Source organism: Narcine bancroftii, chromosome 4 (genome assembly GCF_036971445.1).
Source record: "Narcine bancroftii isolate sNarBan1 chromosome 4, sNarBan1.hap1, whole genome shotgun sequence".
Classification (NCBI taxonomy): Eukaryota; Metazoa; Chordata; class Chondrichthyes; order Torpediniformes; family Narcinidae; genus Narcine; species Narcine bancroftii.
This window is the reverse complement of record NC_091472.1, coordinates 17,794,637-17,810,689: the sequence shown is the minus strand read 5'-3', so window position 1 is coordinate 17,810,689 and position 16,053 is coordinate 17,794,637. Positions and strand designations below refer to the sequence as shown.

The 16,053-nt window shown below is 43.5% G+C and overlaps 1 protein-coding gene across 1 annotated transcript in view; it reads left to right on the top strand.

The window, feature by feature from the left end:
• The window catches only part of smyd3 (SET and MYND domain containing 3), a 949,011-nt gene that overhangs the window by 801,349 nt on the left and 131,609 nt on the right, over positions 1 to 16,053 (top strand). The window lies entirely within an intron of this gene.

Genomic DNA, 16,053 nt, shown 5'->3' with positions numbered 1-16,053 from the left:
GAATTGTGGATCTGGGGGGATGGAACATAGAACATTGCAGCATATTTCAGACCATTTGGAGTAGTTTTAAGGGAATGGAATGATTTGAAATTGAGAATCAAAAATGTAAATGAAAGAGTGACTGGATAAAGAACAAAAAAGTAAATGATTGAGCAGAAAGGTCAGGGCAACTGTGAAGCTTGGGACAGTTTTAAGTATTTAGTAGATTAGAGACATTAATGTTAGAATTTATATTCATATCAAGGATACCATTTGGCTGACCCTGACACTCACTTTCATTGTTATGTTCTCTTATTAGAGTCATGTTACGGCACAGTGCAGGCTTTTCAGCTCACAATGTCGTCCCAACCTTGAAACACGAGCAGGAGTAGGCTATCCGGCCTGTCGAGCTTGCTCCGCCATTCAATATAATCATGGCTGATCTCATGATAGGCTCAAGTCCATTGAACTGTCTTTTCTCCATATCCCTTAATTCCCTTCCTATGTAGAAATCTATCCAACCTTGCCTTAAGTATATTCACGGAGGTCACCTTCAGTGCTTCAATGGGCAACGAAGTCCAAAGATTCACCCTTGTGTATGCACTTATCCTTTACTTCTATTAGACTAACATGGCTACTGACACACAAGGTTATATATATGGAAGGGTGACATCATGATGTGGGCATCATGATGTCCAGCAGAGGGTGGGCTTATACCCAACATTCTTTCCCCCCCCCCCCACCCCGTGCAATAAATACTGACTGGGCCACTTCGAACCAATAAGATTACATCGGGCCCAGGACTACAAGTGAGAATTAGAATACATCTCATGAGTAATTATAATTATAAAAGGGAAAATATTTAATAATAATCAGGGCACATAGTTCTTAAAGCATTCAGCTGGTCTTCTTGGCGTGGTTTGCTGTGCCGGTCTTTGCTCGGGACCCGTAGATAATCGGGTCAGCTGTCGAGTCGGCAGCAACTACCCGCCTTCGCTGACCTTCGGCGGCGACTGCCCATCTTTGCTGCCCTCCTAGCTGCGTGTCTCAGTTACTAGACTCCTCAGCTCTTTGACCTTCTCTGTCCCGCCCTTACTCGGTCTGAGGGGTGGGATGATCGGGGCAGGCCATGGCAGGTCAGGTTCACCTCCTCCAGCTCATGAGGCAGTTCAAGGATCTTAGTATCAGTCAATGCTTGTAATTGGTCAATGTGTCACTTCTACAATCTGTCCCCCACTAGAACAGAGTATGAGCAGGGGCTCAATTTTTGTAAGATTACTCCTACCACCCATGGGTTTTTATTATTGTCTATAATCTTGTACCAGAACTCTCTCGCTCACTTCCAACATTCTCAGTGAGGTCTGTGGCGATGCTGTTTTTTGCAATCAGAGACCCAGATCTAGGTGAACTGTGGACAGCCTGGTTCTGCTGGGGTGCATTTTGTGGTACAATGCGGCATGTTTCCAATAGGAAATCTGCAATTTTGTGTGTCCAGGAGGCTTTCAAAAGTTTCAAGGATTTCATTGCTTTTTTGAATGTTTGTACAAAACGTTCTGCCTCCCCATTAGTACTTGGGTGATAGGGTGCGGACAAAATATGTCCAATATTGTTGTCGCGCATAAATTTTTAAAAATTTTCTGATGTAAATTGAGGCCCATGTCTGTAACTAATTCATAAGGCAATCCATAAGTAGCAAAGATAGCTCGTAGACAGTCAATCGCGGGATCTGCTTTGGTGTTTTTCAGCTGTGAAACTACTGGCCATTTGGAGTGAGTGTCCACAGCCATTAAGAAAGTCTCACCCATGAATGATCCAGCGAAGTCTACATGAATCCGATGCCAGGTTTTGGATGGCCATTTCCATGAGTTAGCTTTGGCTTGCGGCATTTTTGGCTGCATTGACTGACATAATTTGCATTCTCACTGTTGTTTCAATGTTTCCATCTATGGAGGGCCACCAGACATGCATCCAGGCCAGTGCTTTCATTTGTACCATTCCTGGATGGTTGTGGTGCAGTTCGGATAAGATGGTAGTTTGCCATTTGGCTGGAATAATTGTATGGGTAACCCATAGCAAACATCCTTCTTCAACTGATAGTTCATGGCGGCGTGTATGGTAACGTTTTAGATCTTCTGGAATAACTTCAGATTCGGGCCACCCATTAAGGGTGAAGTATAGGATCTTGCTTAATGTTGCATCTTTTCGGGTTTCCTTTGTGATCATCAGGGCTGAAATGGGACGTTGTTGAAGTTAGTCTTGGTTGATCGCTGCTGCCTCTGCTCTCCATTTAATAATTTCTTCTCGTTGTTCTGTTTCGGGTAGCGGCATGTGTGATAAGGCATCTGCATGGCCGTTGAGTGTTCCTGGTTTATGTTTTATATCATAATTATACACTGCTAGTAGCATGGCCCATCTTTGAATTCTGGCTCCAGCTAATACTGGTATATCTTTGTGTGGCCCTAGGATTAAACTAAGAGGCTTGTTGTCTGAGATCAGGGTGAATTTTTTTCCATCAAGGTATTAGTGGAATTCTTTTTACACCAAAAATTATTTCCAATCCTTCTTCTAGTTGGGAGTAATTGCGTTCGTTTGTGGTTAATGTTACTGGTTGCTCACCTTTTTCTGTGATTTGGGATAGTACCGCTCCTAGTCCCACTGGTGAAGCATCCACAGCTAGTGTACCTTCTTTACTAGGGTCATAGTGGAGCAGCACCTTATTTGTTGATGTTAGTATTTCCTTTAGTTGATCGACTGTGTTTTTAGTTTCTGTGTTCCAATAACATGTTTGATCTTTCTTAAGTAATTGGTTCAGTGGGCTACATAGTGTAGACATATTATGTTTTCAGTTGTGATTAACAAGACCTAGGAAAGACTGTATTTCCGATTTGTTGGTTGAATATGCGGCCTTGCGAACGGCTTCTGTTCCTGCTGGATTCATTTGCACCCCCTCGTTGTCGATTGTAAACCCAAGGCATGTTACTGAGGGGCGCATGAAGACACATTTGTCTTTTTGTAATCGTATGTAGTCTGGTTAAAACCTTTTCAAGGTTTTGTAAGTGTTCACTGTCGTTTCGGCCGGTGATGATGATATTATCTGGGTAACACCCAACTGAGAGTCCACGTAGTAATTTGTCCTTTGTTGCTTGAAAAATCCCAGGTGCTGCTCAAATTCCGTAAGGCCCGTGTGTACAGGTGAATAGTCCCAGGTGGGGATTGATTGTCACACATTTTGTCCAATTCTAGCTTGTGAAAAATCTAATTTTGTGAATTTTTGCCCTCCGTTTAGTACTTGGAACAATTCTTCTGCCTTGGGCATTGGGTGTTCGAGTATTTTGAGGGATGGATTGATGATGACTTTGTAATCGGCGCGAATGCGAATTTCATTGTTTGCTTTTCGTACGGGTACAATGGGCGCTGCCCATTCGCTGTATTGTATTTCTAATATGCCTTCATGTTTTATTCTGTTTAATTCAGCCTCAGTTTTTCCTTTCATTGGAAATAGGACTGTTCTGGCTTTGAAGAATTTTGGTTCTGCTTTATCTTTTAATTGCAGTTTGGTTTGAACACCTTTGATTTTTCCCAATTCTTGTTTGAAAACCACTGCATGGTTGTCAAGGATTTGGTCGAGTTCTGGCTGGGAGGTGTCTGTGTGGTTTACATTTAGTATTGAACCAATTTCAAGCTAATCTAGGGGAATGTGCTGTAGCCAGTTTCTTCCGAAAAGTGCTGGTCCCTGGGTATCTGTGATGTAGAGAGAGTGTTTTTGGTTGCTGTCGTTTGTATTGTACTTGGACCGTACATTTTCCAAACACTTTGATTCTGTCTCCTGTAACAGATCTTAGAGTTATTTCAGTTGTTTTTACCGGGAGGCAGGGTAGCAAGCGTTCCTTTACATGTAAAGACATTAGGGACTCCTCTGCCCCTGTGTCTAACTCCATCTTCAGGGGGGGGTGTCCATTTATTTTTAGCTGTTTAAAGATCACTCGAATGTGTAATATCTCAGGAGCTGAAATTTCTGGAGCTTGAGTGTTCTGCCACTCAAGGTCAGCCGCTGGGCTGTTATCATCACCTTTGCTAGGTTGCCTCTCTCTCTCTGCATTTGTTTTGACTTTAGCTGCCTGTTTATTTAGAAGCGGTCATTTAGCTTTGATATGTCCTTTTGTTTTGCAATGATTGCATTTAGAATTTTTGAAGAAACAGTTTTCTGGTCGGTGGTTTGTATTTTGGCTGACCCCTCTGCTCACTTTCATTGTTATGTACTTGTGTTATACTCAGGTTACGGTACAGTGCAGGCCCTTCAGCTCACAATGACGTCCCAAGATAAGAATATAAGAAATAGAAGCAGGAGTAGGCCATCCAGCCTGTCGAGCCTGCTCAGCCATTCAATATGATCATGGCTGATCTCATGATAGGCTTAAGTCTATCGAGACTGCCTTTTCTCCACATCCCTTAATTCCCTTCCTATCTAGAAATCTATCTAACCTTATCTTAAATATATTCACTGAGGTCACCTTCTCTGCTTCAATGGGCAGCGAATTCCACAGATTTACCATCCTCTGGGAAAAGCAGTTCCTCCTCATCTCGTCCGAAACCTACTACCCTGACTCTTGATCCTGTGTTCCCTAGTTTTAGACTCCCCCACCAATGGGAACAACCTAACTATCTCTATCTTATCGATGCCTTTCATAATTTTATATGTTTATATGATATCCCCTCTCATTCTTCTAAATTCCAGTGACTACAGTCCCAAGCAGCACAATCTCTCCTCATAGGCTAATCCCCTCATCTCTGGAATCAACCTGGTGAACCTCCTCTGGACCGCCTCCAAAGCTAGTACAGTAAGGAGACCAGAAATATGCACAATACTCTGGATGCGGCCTCACCAGTACCTTGTACAGTTGCAGGATAACTTCCCTGCTTCTAAATTCAATCCCTTTAGCGATGAATGCAGCATTCCATTTGCCTTCTTGATTAACAGCTGCACCTGCAAACCAACCTTTTGTGATTCATGCACAAGCACTCCCAAGTCCTTCTGCATGGCAGCATGTTGCAATCGCTTGCCATTTAAATAATACTCTGATCTTCCATTTTTTTTTCCAAAGTGGATACCTTGCATTTACCAACATATTACTCCATCTGCCAGACCTTTACTCACTCACTTAACCTATCCATATCTCTCTGCAGACTCGCCGTATCCTCTGCATAATTTACTTTTCCATTCAATTTAGTGTCAACAGCAAACTTAGATACACTACACTCTGTCCCCTCTTCCAGATCATTCATGTATATCATGAACAGTTACAGGTCAAGCCCTGACCCCTGCAGCACCCCACTCACCATTGATTGCTAATCAGAAAAACACCCCTGTATTCCAATTCTCTGCTTCCTGTTGGCTGACCAATCAATCTGTTCCCCTCTATCTACTGTGCTTGTTATCTTCTCAAAAAACTCCAGTAAATTTGTCAAATAGGACCTGCCTTTACTGAATCCACGCTGCGTCTGCCTGAAGGATCCATTTCGCTCCAGATGCCTCACTATTTCTTTTTTAATAATAGCTTCAAGCATTTTCCCAACTACAGATATTAAACTAACGGGCCTTTGGATCCATGCCTTTTGCCTACATCCATTTTTGAATAGTGGCCTGACATTTGCCATCTTTCAGTCCGCTGGAACCTGCTCAGAGTCCAGAGAATTTTGGTAAATTATCACCAAATCCTCTACTATAACTTTATATAACCATTTACAGTACAGAAACAGGTCAGTTTGGCCCTACTAGTCCAGGCTGAATTATTTCTTCCACCTAGTCCCACTGACCCACATTCGGCCCATAACCCTCCACACCTCTCTCATCATATACCTATCCAACCTTTCCTTGAATATTAACATCGATCTCGCTTCTACCACCTCTCCCGGAAGTTCATTCCACACCCCCACCACCCTCTGTGTGAAGAAATTCTCCCTCTCGTTTCCCCTAAACTTTTCCCCTTTTACTCTCAATCCATGCCCTCTTGTTTGAATCTCCCCCTTCTCTTTCTCCAAGGAACCAATCCTTTACCCATCCTTTTCTGCTTTATATATAATAATTATACAAACTTTTACTGTCCGTTTTCATACTTTGTGCTAATCTTTTTTCATAGTCTCTACCTTCCCTCTCTTTATTATTTGCTTTGTGGTTCTTGGTTCTTTGTTACTTTTTAAAAATTTTCCCAATCTTCAAATTTCCCACTGCTCTTGGCGACTTTGTATGTTTTGTTCACAGCTTTTAGTCTGATGCCTTCCTTTACTTCCTTAGTTATCTAAGGCTGGCTGCCCCCACCCTTACTGTCCTTGCTGGAATCTACTTTTGTTGAGCAGCGTGAAAAATTTCTTTGAAAGTCTTCCACTGTTCTTCAACCATTTTGCCTGCGCTCCCAGTCCACCCTGGCCATCCCTCTTCCCCTTGTAGTTTCCCTTGTTTAGGCGTGATAACTGGTTTTAAACTGAACTATTGTGCCCTCCATTTATATGAGAAACTGAATCATACTGTGATCACTCTTTCCAAGGTGATCCCTAATAACAAGATTTCTAATTTTACCTGTCTCATTCCACAGGACCAGATCCATGTTCCCTTGTAGGTTCAGTAGCATGCTGTTCAAGAAAGGCGCTATACATTCTATGACATCCTCTTCAAGGATGCCTCAACCAACCTAACTCACCATGTTAAAGTTCCCCCACAGTAACTGCTGTTCCATCCTAACGTGTCTCCGATATTTCTTGGTTTATTGCCTGTGCCACATTAATGTTATTGGGTGGCCTGTGGACAACTCCCACCAGATGGATTCACCATTTTCATATATCATATCTCATTATTGCCCTGATCTCATCCTTACCTAAGAGGGCTACCCCACCTCCCTTACCTTTTTGCCTCTCCTTCCATATTACCTGATATCCTTGGATATGTAATTCCCAATCCTCTCCACCCTGCAATCACATTTCTGTAATGGCCACTAAATCCTACCCCTTTGTACTGATTTGTTTCACTGACCTTTTTTTGAATATTTCAGATAAAGTGCCCTTATACCCATCGTGCTTTGAAGATCTGGTCATCTTTGCCTCTTTCGCTCTTGACTTTTGTACACTCTATTCTTACTTTTCTCTTTTTCAAACTTTCAAGCTTTTACTTTATCCACACTCTTCTCATTAACTTTCTCCATCCCATACTCCTGCTTTCTTCTGCTGCTCTGCCACAATTCATTCCTGCATAATCCTGCACCAGAATCTATCTCTCCACCATTCTCCAGATGTACTTTCCTCCACCATGCCAAGCATAATCCTGCACCAGAATCTATCTCTCCACCGTTCTCCAGATGTACTTTCCTCCACCATGCCAAGCATAATCCTGCACCAGAATCTATCTCTCCACCATTCTCCAGATGTACTTTCTTCCACCATGCTCCTTATCATTTTTGCTCCTTGTTTGAAGTTTACTATGCATAACTTTGCTCTTTCATTGCAACAGCGAGTAGCCTTTTAAATTACCATTTGTTAGAAGCAGTTTAAATTCATTGCTCCTTCCTATTCCTGAGAAACATACAGGAAGTTGTTATCTGCTGGATTTATTCTGGGCTCAGTCTTGCAGCAAATTCAGTTGGTAATCCCCCCCAGGGAGTCCATCATCCTGAAGTGGGTGACAGCTCTGAATTGAGAGGCGACCCCTGAATATGGTCATTGATGTTGCTTTCAAACGAGATCTCTGAAAGGCACAGCAATCATCCGTTACCAGGCTAGTCTAGAAGCAATGCCTGTGATCTACTGTCACTTCCTTGACATCTTGGCAGGAGGCACTTGTTCGATCAGGGGCTCAAGTGGGTACCATTCAGTGTGGGTTCCCTCCTTCTGGTCTCTCACCAGTGATTTATTAGTTCAGACAATGGGTACCTGCAAACAAAGCAGGCAACTTGACTACATGAATCGCTGCTCAAATTCGTTAGATTCAATGTGAGGGTTGTATTGTTCCATAAGCGTGTAAGAAATTGGAACAGGTGTAGAACATCTGACTTAAAAGATGCTCACGATATTTCAGACCTGAGACCTTCTAGGTATAAGCAAAGAGCAAGGCAGGGGTCTGAAAAACGCCTGCCTGTATTTTGCTTATACCTCGAAGAAGGGCTCAGGCCCGAAACATCGGTAATATATCTTGACCTCCAAAGGATGCTGCGAGACCAGCTGAGTTCCTCCAGCATTTACTGTGTGTTTTCACTACAGTCACAGCATCTTGTACTCAAGAAAACACACCTCTGTGTTTCACTCCTTGTAAGAGGGTCATTTGTTCGTCAAGATCGTGGCTGATCTCACTCTATTGTCCAATGTTTCTCTCCCTATTTTATAATTCAAAGATTTATAATGGGGAATCACAAAATGAGAGAATAATTAAACATACACTAGGTTTATCTTCATAAAATGAGATGAAGAATCAGTCAGAAAAACTGAAAGAGGTAAATGAGGAAGTAAAAGAAATAAAAAAAAAAATAGCAGATTACTGGAGAGATTAATGAACCTGAAAACCGACCAAGTCCAAGAACCTGATGGAGTTTTGAAGGAGATACCTATAAAAAGAGTGAAAGCTTTGAATAGTCTTCCAAAATTCTTCATCTTCTGGAATGATTCTTGCAGATTCAAGGAATAGTAAATGGGCCCTGAGGGAGGGAGGCAGAAAACTGCCTGATATTGGTTGAAGAGATTGGCTGGACTCTAAAACATATGATCTTAATACACAGAGAAAATAATAATCTGATCATTAATGGTCAACATGGATATCTGAAAGGGCAATCATGTTTGCCTCATCTGCTGGAGCTCTTTGAGGATAATTCTCAGAGTAGACAAGCGGGAGGTAGTTGATGTGATGTATTGGAAATTCAAAATTCAAAGTTCTGATTTATTGTCAGAGTGCGTGCATGACATCACATACAATCCTGAGATTCTTTTCCTACAAGCTAGGATATGCAAAAAAAATTGTACTCAAGAAAAGATATGTATACAAGAGAGAAATGCGAACAAAAATAGGAAGTGCAAACAAACTGTGCAATACCAGAAATAATTTTCTAATAGTAACGTGCAAAATAAGAGTCCCTGATTGAGTTTGTTGTTGAAGTGTGTGATGGTGGAGGGGTAGCCGCTGTTCCTGAACCTGGTGGTGTGAGTCTTGTGGCTCCTATACCTCCTTTCTGATGGCAGCAGCGAGATCAGAGCGTGTCCTGGGTGGTGTGGATCCAATGGCAGTTTTCCGTATAGATTTTCTCGACGATGGGGAGAGTTGTGCCTGTGATGTACTGGGCTGACGTAGTTTTTTCTTGATGACAGACCTTCAGTAAGGTCCCACACAGGAGGTAGCCAAACAAGTAGAGCCTGCGGAACAGGGGGTGACAAAATATGATTATGGTAGAACCATAGAGCAAACCTTAGAACATTACAGCATAGAGAAACAGGCCATTCAACCCTTCCAGGCTGTGTTCAACCAAGAAACAGCTGGCCGAATAGTCGAGATGCCTCCAGAAAACAACAGGTATGAAGCACTCAAGGCCCTGTTGTTAGAGATATTCGGCCTATCACGCCACAAATAGGCCGCACCTTTTCTCTATATGGACAGTCTGGGTGACTGGGCGCCATTGGCATTGATGAGTGATATGCTGGTACTGGCAAGTGACCATAGACCATGTCTGCTTTTTGAACAAATCTTTCTAGAGCAGATGCCCGAAGATATCCTCTTATCTGATGAGGACTTCACGGATCCACGAAGGATAGACGCATACACAAATGTTCTTTGGCACACAAAGCAACGTGGCGCAGCCAGTGCTGAAATGAGTACTGTGTCTCATCCAAGGACAAAACTTCAACGCATCCCAGCAACAAGACCAGCAGCGACAACGACCAGTGATGGCGACAATTCTAGTTGGTGTTTCTACCACCGAAGGTAGGAATCCGGGGCCGGCAGATGCTGACCACCATGCTCGTTTTTGGAAAAAGAATTGGCCAGCTGTCACTAATGGCTAAGGCAGCTGGCCGCCAGGATAGCCTCCTGTATGTCTGGGACAGACACTCTGGGTGCAGGTTCCTAGTAGTCACGGGTGCAGACGTCGGTGTCCTCACTCCCTCAGGCCATGATACTAGGACAAAATGGGCTGGATTGGACCTCAAGGCAGCCACAGCAGCACCATCGTGACCTATGGTATGCAAACCATCCCGTTACAATTTGGTGCCAGCCGTTTCAAATGGACATTTATTGTGGCCGCAGTATCACAACCATTGCTGGGCGTAGATTTCCTCCGTCCACATGGTTTGTCAGAAGACCTTAAAGGTGTGATACATTTCATCCCCATGGAAGGACATCCCCCACACGCCCATGGTCCGTAGACTACAGCCCGTGGGCCTCACCACTCTATATGGTTGCTAATTCCACAGGAGGATGGAGACCATGAGGGGACTACAGGAGATTGAAGGATGCAACCACCTCTGATAGATAACCAGTCCTGCACATATAAGATTTCACAGCGAATTTACAAGGATCGCGTACATTCTCGAAAATTGATCTGGTCAGAGGATATCATCAGGTCCCTGCTAACCCAGCAGACATTCCAATGATGGCCATTGTCACCCCATTCAGCCTCTTTGAGTTTTTTCAAATTCCTTTTGGTCTTAAAAATGCAGCATAAACCCTCCAGCGCCTCATGGACCAGGTGGGACGCGGTTTGGATTTTCTATTCATCTGTTAGATTATATCCTGCTAGCCAACCGCTCCCACCAGGAACACCTGGCATACCTGCGTATTCTCTGCTGCCATCTTGATAATTTTGGACTCGCAATCAACCTGGCAAAGTGTCAATTTGGGTTGTCAACTATCAATTTTCTAGGACATTGTATCAACCGCCACGGTGCCATACCACTACCGTCTAAGGTGGAAGCCATCAGACAATTCGCTAGGCCTGACACAGTTAAAGGACGACAGAATTTGTCAGTATGGTTAATTTCTGTCACCAGTTAATTCCATCTATGGCCATTTTCACTCCATTCAGCCTCTTTGAGTTCTTTTTTTGATGTCCACAAAATCCAAAGAAGTTGAGAAGTCATACGAGACGATGAAGGCTTTCATTGAAACCAAAAATACCCTGGCCAAAGCTATGCTCCTTGTCCACTCACGAATAGACGTCCCTACAGTCCTCACAGTGGATGCCTCCAAAGCAACAGTAGGCGGCGTTCTGGAGCAGTAGGTTAATGGCCAATGGAAGCCACTAGTCTTTTTCAGATGACACCAACAACCCCCAGAGATGAAATACAGTGCGTTTGAAAGGGAGTTGCTGGAGCTGTACCTGCAATCCAGCATTTTCGGTATTTTCTCGACAGTAGAGCGTTTACGAACTTCATGGATCACAAATCCCTGACCTTTGCATTTGATGATGTGTCGGACCCATATCTGAATTCTCCACTACAATCACGCACTTTCCGGGAAAAGCAATGTGGTTACCAACGCACTTTCACGGACTGCAGCCCAGTAGGGTTGTTGGGAGTGGACTTTACCACTTTAGTAAAGTCACAATGACAGGACAAGGAGATACCTATGACTACACTGTAGTCACTGGACTCCATTTAGAGGACGTGCCCATTGGACCAATGGGCGTTAAAGTTCTGTATGACGTTTCAACAGGACAACCCCGTCCCACTGTTCCTGTTGCCTGGAGAGGCCAAGTTTTCGACTCCTTGCTTGGGTTAGCCCATCCTTAAATCTGGGCTAGTGTCAAAATAATTTCCAGTCACTTTGTGTGGTACGGACTCTGGAAACAGGTGAGGCATTGGGCCAGAACATGCACACACTGCGAAACCTCCAAGATGCAAAAGCATGTAAAGGCTTTACAACCAACACATAGGAGGTTTGAGCATGTTCATATAGATATTATTGGCCCTCTACCAGTGTCCAGAGGATCAAGGTACCCGTTTACAATGGTGGACAGATTTACCAGGTGGCCAGAGGCGGTTCTCAAAGTAGACATGACGGCAGAGACGTGTGCCAGAAAGCTCATAGCAACCTGGGTTGCATGATTCAGTCTCCCTGCCCACACTACGTCAGACAGAGGAGTTCAATTCACGTCAATGATATGGTCTGTTGTAGCGCAGCTGCTGGGAACTCTGTTCCACAGGACGACGGCATACCACCCACAGTCCAATGGCCTGGTGAAATGGTTCCACAGTCACCTAAAATTGGCCCTGATGGCAAGCCTCCGAGTAAAGAAGTTCATACTGAGACATTGCTAGACTTGGCACATTTCTTTCACACTTCTCGCTCAACACAGCCAAGCTCCATTGCTCATGGTGGCACACCAGCATAGGGTAATCTAGGAGTGAAATGAAAGGAATTTCTTCACTTGGAGAATGGATTTTTTTGTAAAACCTTGCCCTGGAAGACTGCAACATGAAAGTCTGTAGATACTGTGATTGTGGTAAAAACAGAGAAATGCTGGGGGAACTCAGCAGATCTCACATAGTTCAATAAAGGTACCTTCTATGGATGCTGTGAGACCTGCTGGGTTCCCCCAAATTTCTGTGCTTTTGTAGATGCTTTGTGTTTGATTATATTCAAAACAGAGAACAATGGGTATTGGTGAAATCAAAGGATATAGTGGAAAGGCAGGAAAATTAGGAAAAAAAATTACCCATGACTTCTTGAATGGTGGAGTAGGCATGAAGGGTCTAATGGCCTTATCCTTCTCCCAATTTCCATGTTCTTAAAAGCAGGTCAGAACCTGGGCATTCAATATTGAGCAACTCATCTCTCGGGTTGCAATTTTGGAGTAGGATGGAATGCCTCCACCAATAACTCAAAAGGTTGACACTGTTCCATACGAAACATCGCCTTCATGAGCACCTGAAAAATTCACTCCCTTCACCATCTTCTCACTGTGGAGTCTACAAAATGCATCTCCCAAACCCACAGACAAAATAGACAAGGGCAGCAGATGCGGAGGAGGGGGTGGGGAGCAGGTGGAACCACCACCCACAGGTTTCCCTCTAAGCCACATGTTGTGGCCTCTTCCCTGGAGAATACCTTCAACACACAGGGTGCTCAACCACATGGCTCATTTTCTCAAATCTCTAATTGAATTGAATTTTTTAAATTTAAAATTTAAATTTAGACATACAGCATGGTAAAAGGTCATTTTGGCTCTCAAGTCCATGCTGCCCAATTTCCTGATTAATCTACACCCCGGGTACTTTTCAAATGGTGGGAGGAAACTGGAGCCCCAGGGGAAAGCCCATGCAGACACGGGGAGAACATACAAACTCCTTACAGACAGGATTTGAACCCTGGTCTCGATCGCTGGAGCTGTAAACGCATTGCACTAACCGCTACGCCAACCGTGCCACCCTTTCATCTATACTGAAAAACTTTGTTCTGAGGGCTATCCAGACAAAACAGGAAATATCAGAAATATTTAACAGGTAGCAGCTATGGGAAAAGAAACAATTATTTCCCATGGTTCATTGCACTTGCCTCTGCTTCGTATTTCATGAGCATTTACCTTCATGATCGTCTACCAGACTTTGTCAAATCATAGAACATTAGAACATTACAGCACAGTACAGGCCCTTCGATGCACGATGTTGTGTCGACCTATATATACCTAAAAAAAATACGAAATCTTCCTGGCCCCATAGCCCTCTAATTTTCTTTCATCCATGGGTCTGTCTAAGAGTTTCTTAAATACCCCTATTGTTCCAGCCTCCACACCTGGCAATCCATTCCAGCACCCACACCTCTCTGTGTAAAAAAAAACTTTCCCCTGATGTCTCCCTAACTTCCCTCCCTTCACTTTTACAGATGTCCTCTAGTTTCTACTCCTACCTTGGTAAAAAGGTACCTTATCTATGCCTTTCAGAATCATGTGGGCCTCTATTAAGTCACCTTTCATCCTTCTTCGCTCCAAAGAGAAAAGCCCCAGCTCTGCCAACCTTGCCTCATAAGACATCCTGGTAAATCTCTGCACATTCTCCATAGCTTCTACATCCTTCCTGTAATGAGATAACTAAAACTGAACACAATACTTTAAGTTCGTTCTGCTAAAATTCATACAGATTGCACCAAATCCACTTCCTTCAGTGACTTCCCAGACTGATGATCTAAAAGTTTGAAGTGAACTGAGAGTGTTCCCAGAACACCCTCAGAAGTCCAAAACATGCACAGTGACCCTTCTGGACAGAAACAATTAACAGTGACCTTCAGTGCTCTTAAACAGTTTGATGTGATATTTATTGGATAGAATTGATTGAACTATTTGAATATCAATATTGAATTGTTTGCAGAGATAAGCTTCGTTTTCCCTGCTGTACAGATAACTCGCAAAATGTTACCACAGTCCGGCACCATTTGGAATACATGGAAAAATGTACCCTCAGTGATTTGAAAGAATGTTCAAAGGTCTGAAACAATATGCAGAGACCTTTACCAAAAAGGAATCCTCTGTGTAATTCAAAAGTATACATAAAAGATTACTGGAATGAGACCTTCAATTATCGCAAACTATATACGGTGGTGTTTATTGGATTGAAACAGTTTAGTGATTCTCATTGTATTGAGATAGTATGTGGTAAACGCCACTGGATTGGGACCTTGTTGAGAAACCTTCACTGGACTGAAACAGTATATAATAATCCTTACAAATGGTGACAACATAATTGTATTGGTGCAGTACACAGTGATCCTTGTTGGATTCAAGATATCACACACCTTGCCTAGTGTTACCTTGTGAATCAGACTATATATTTGAATAACAGATGTGGAAATCATATAGTGAAATCAGTGTTGCCATCAGCCTGACTCGATGTTGATCAAGTTGATCCACAAGGTGCTTTATGGCATTTGACTGCAAGCAGAGACCGTGAGCCAGAGGAAGCATCCATTTGCTGAGAGCAGCAGCTTTCACAGCTCCTTGGGTTTAGCCCTGCTGCAGAGAATGAGGACGGGATGATTAATTGCTCACTGGTTGTAATAACCAGGCTATAAATAGCCATTTGCTCAGGTAGCATACCACCTGGGTTCAATTTCACAGGCAAAATTTGAGGTGAAATCTGCTGACCGAAGAACTTAATGTCCTCCGAATACGGTGTGAACTATATAATAAGTCACCAGGATCCATGGGGTCTATTACAGCCTACAACCCCTTGGTCGTTGAAGTATCTCACTGTGAGATGTGAGCTAGTGTCCGGTGGCCCCAGATGGGTGCCGATTAACACCGGACGATCTGTTTAGGTGGGGAAAAGGCAACACAATTTTCCAATTTTGGAAGTCATTCAGAAGTCTTACTGTGGCAGGAAAGAAGTGCCAAACTTCTGAAAAAACACGTCAGCCATGATTCAAATGGCAGAGCCGGCTTGATGAACCGAATGGCCTCATTCTGCTCCTCAGAGAGGCCACACCCAGGTGGCTTTGGAGTTTTAAAGACATTAAATCAATATCTCGATTCATACTTAAACACAGTTCCAGAGGAGCATAAGACATAGGAGTGGAATTAGGCAGTTCGGCCCATCGAGTTCATCCCGCCATCTTATCATGGCTGATGTACTATCCTTTTCAGATGAGAAAGTAATAATGGTTGCCTTGGAAAATATAAAACACCTCACGACCTCATCTGGAGAAAGAGCAGCGAGCTGTCATCCCGACTCATAGCATTACAAACACAGCTCCAAAACGCCAGGATTCTGTGGACACCGTGGTTAAGTGAAAAAAACACACAAATGCTGGAGAAACTCAGCAGGTCAGACAGGGCCTTTATGTAGCAAAGGTAAAGATACATCACCAACGTTTCGGGCCTGAGCCCTTCATCAAGGTGTTAAACGTTGGTGATGCATCTCCACCTTTGCTACATAAAGGCCCTGTCTGACCTGCTGAGTTTCACCAACACAGCTCTGGCCATTTGCATGTACTGTGGGAGATCACTGGGAGCCAATGGCCGCCATGTTTTCTACAAGGCACCTACAACCACCATTAGACACATCCCCCACCCTTTCTACCTTCTGCAGGGACTACTGCCTCCATGACTCCCTTGTCCG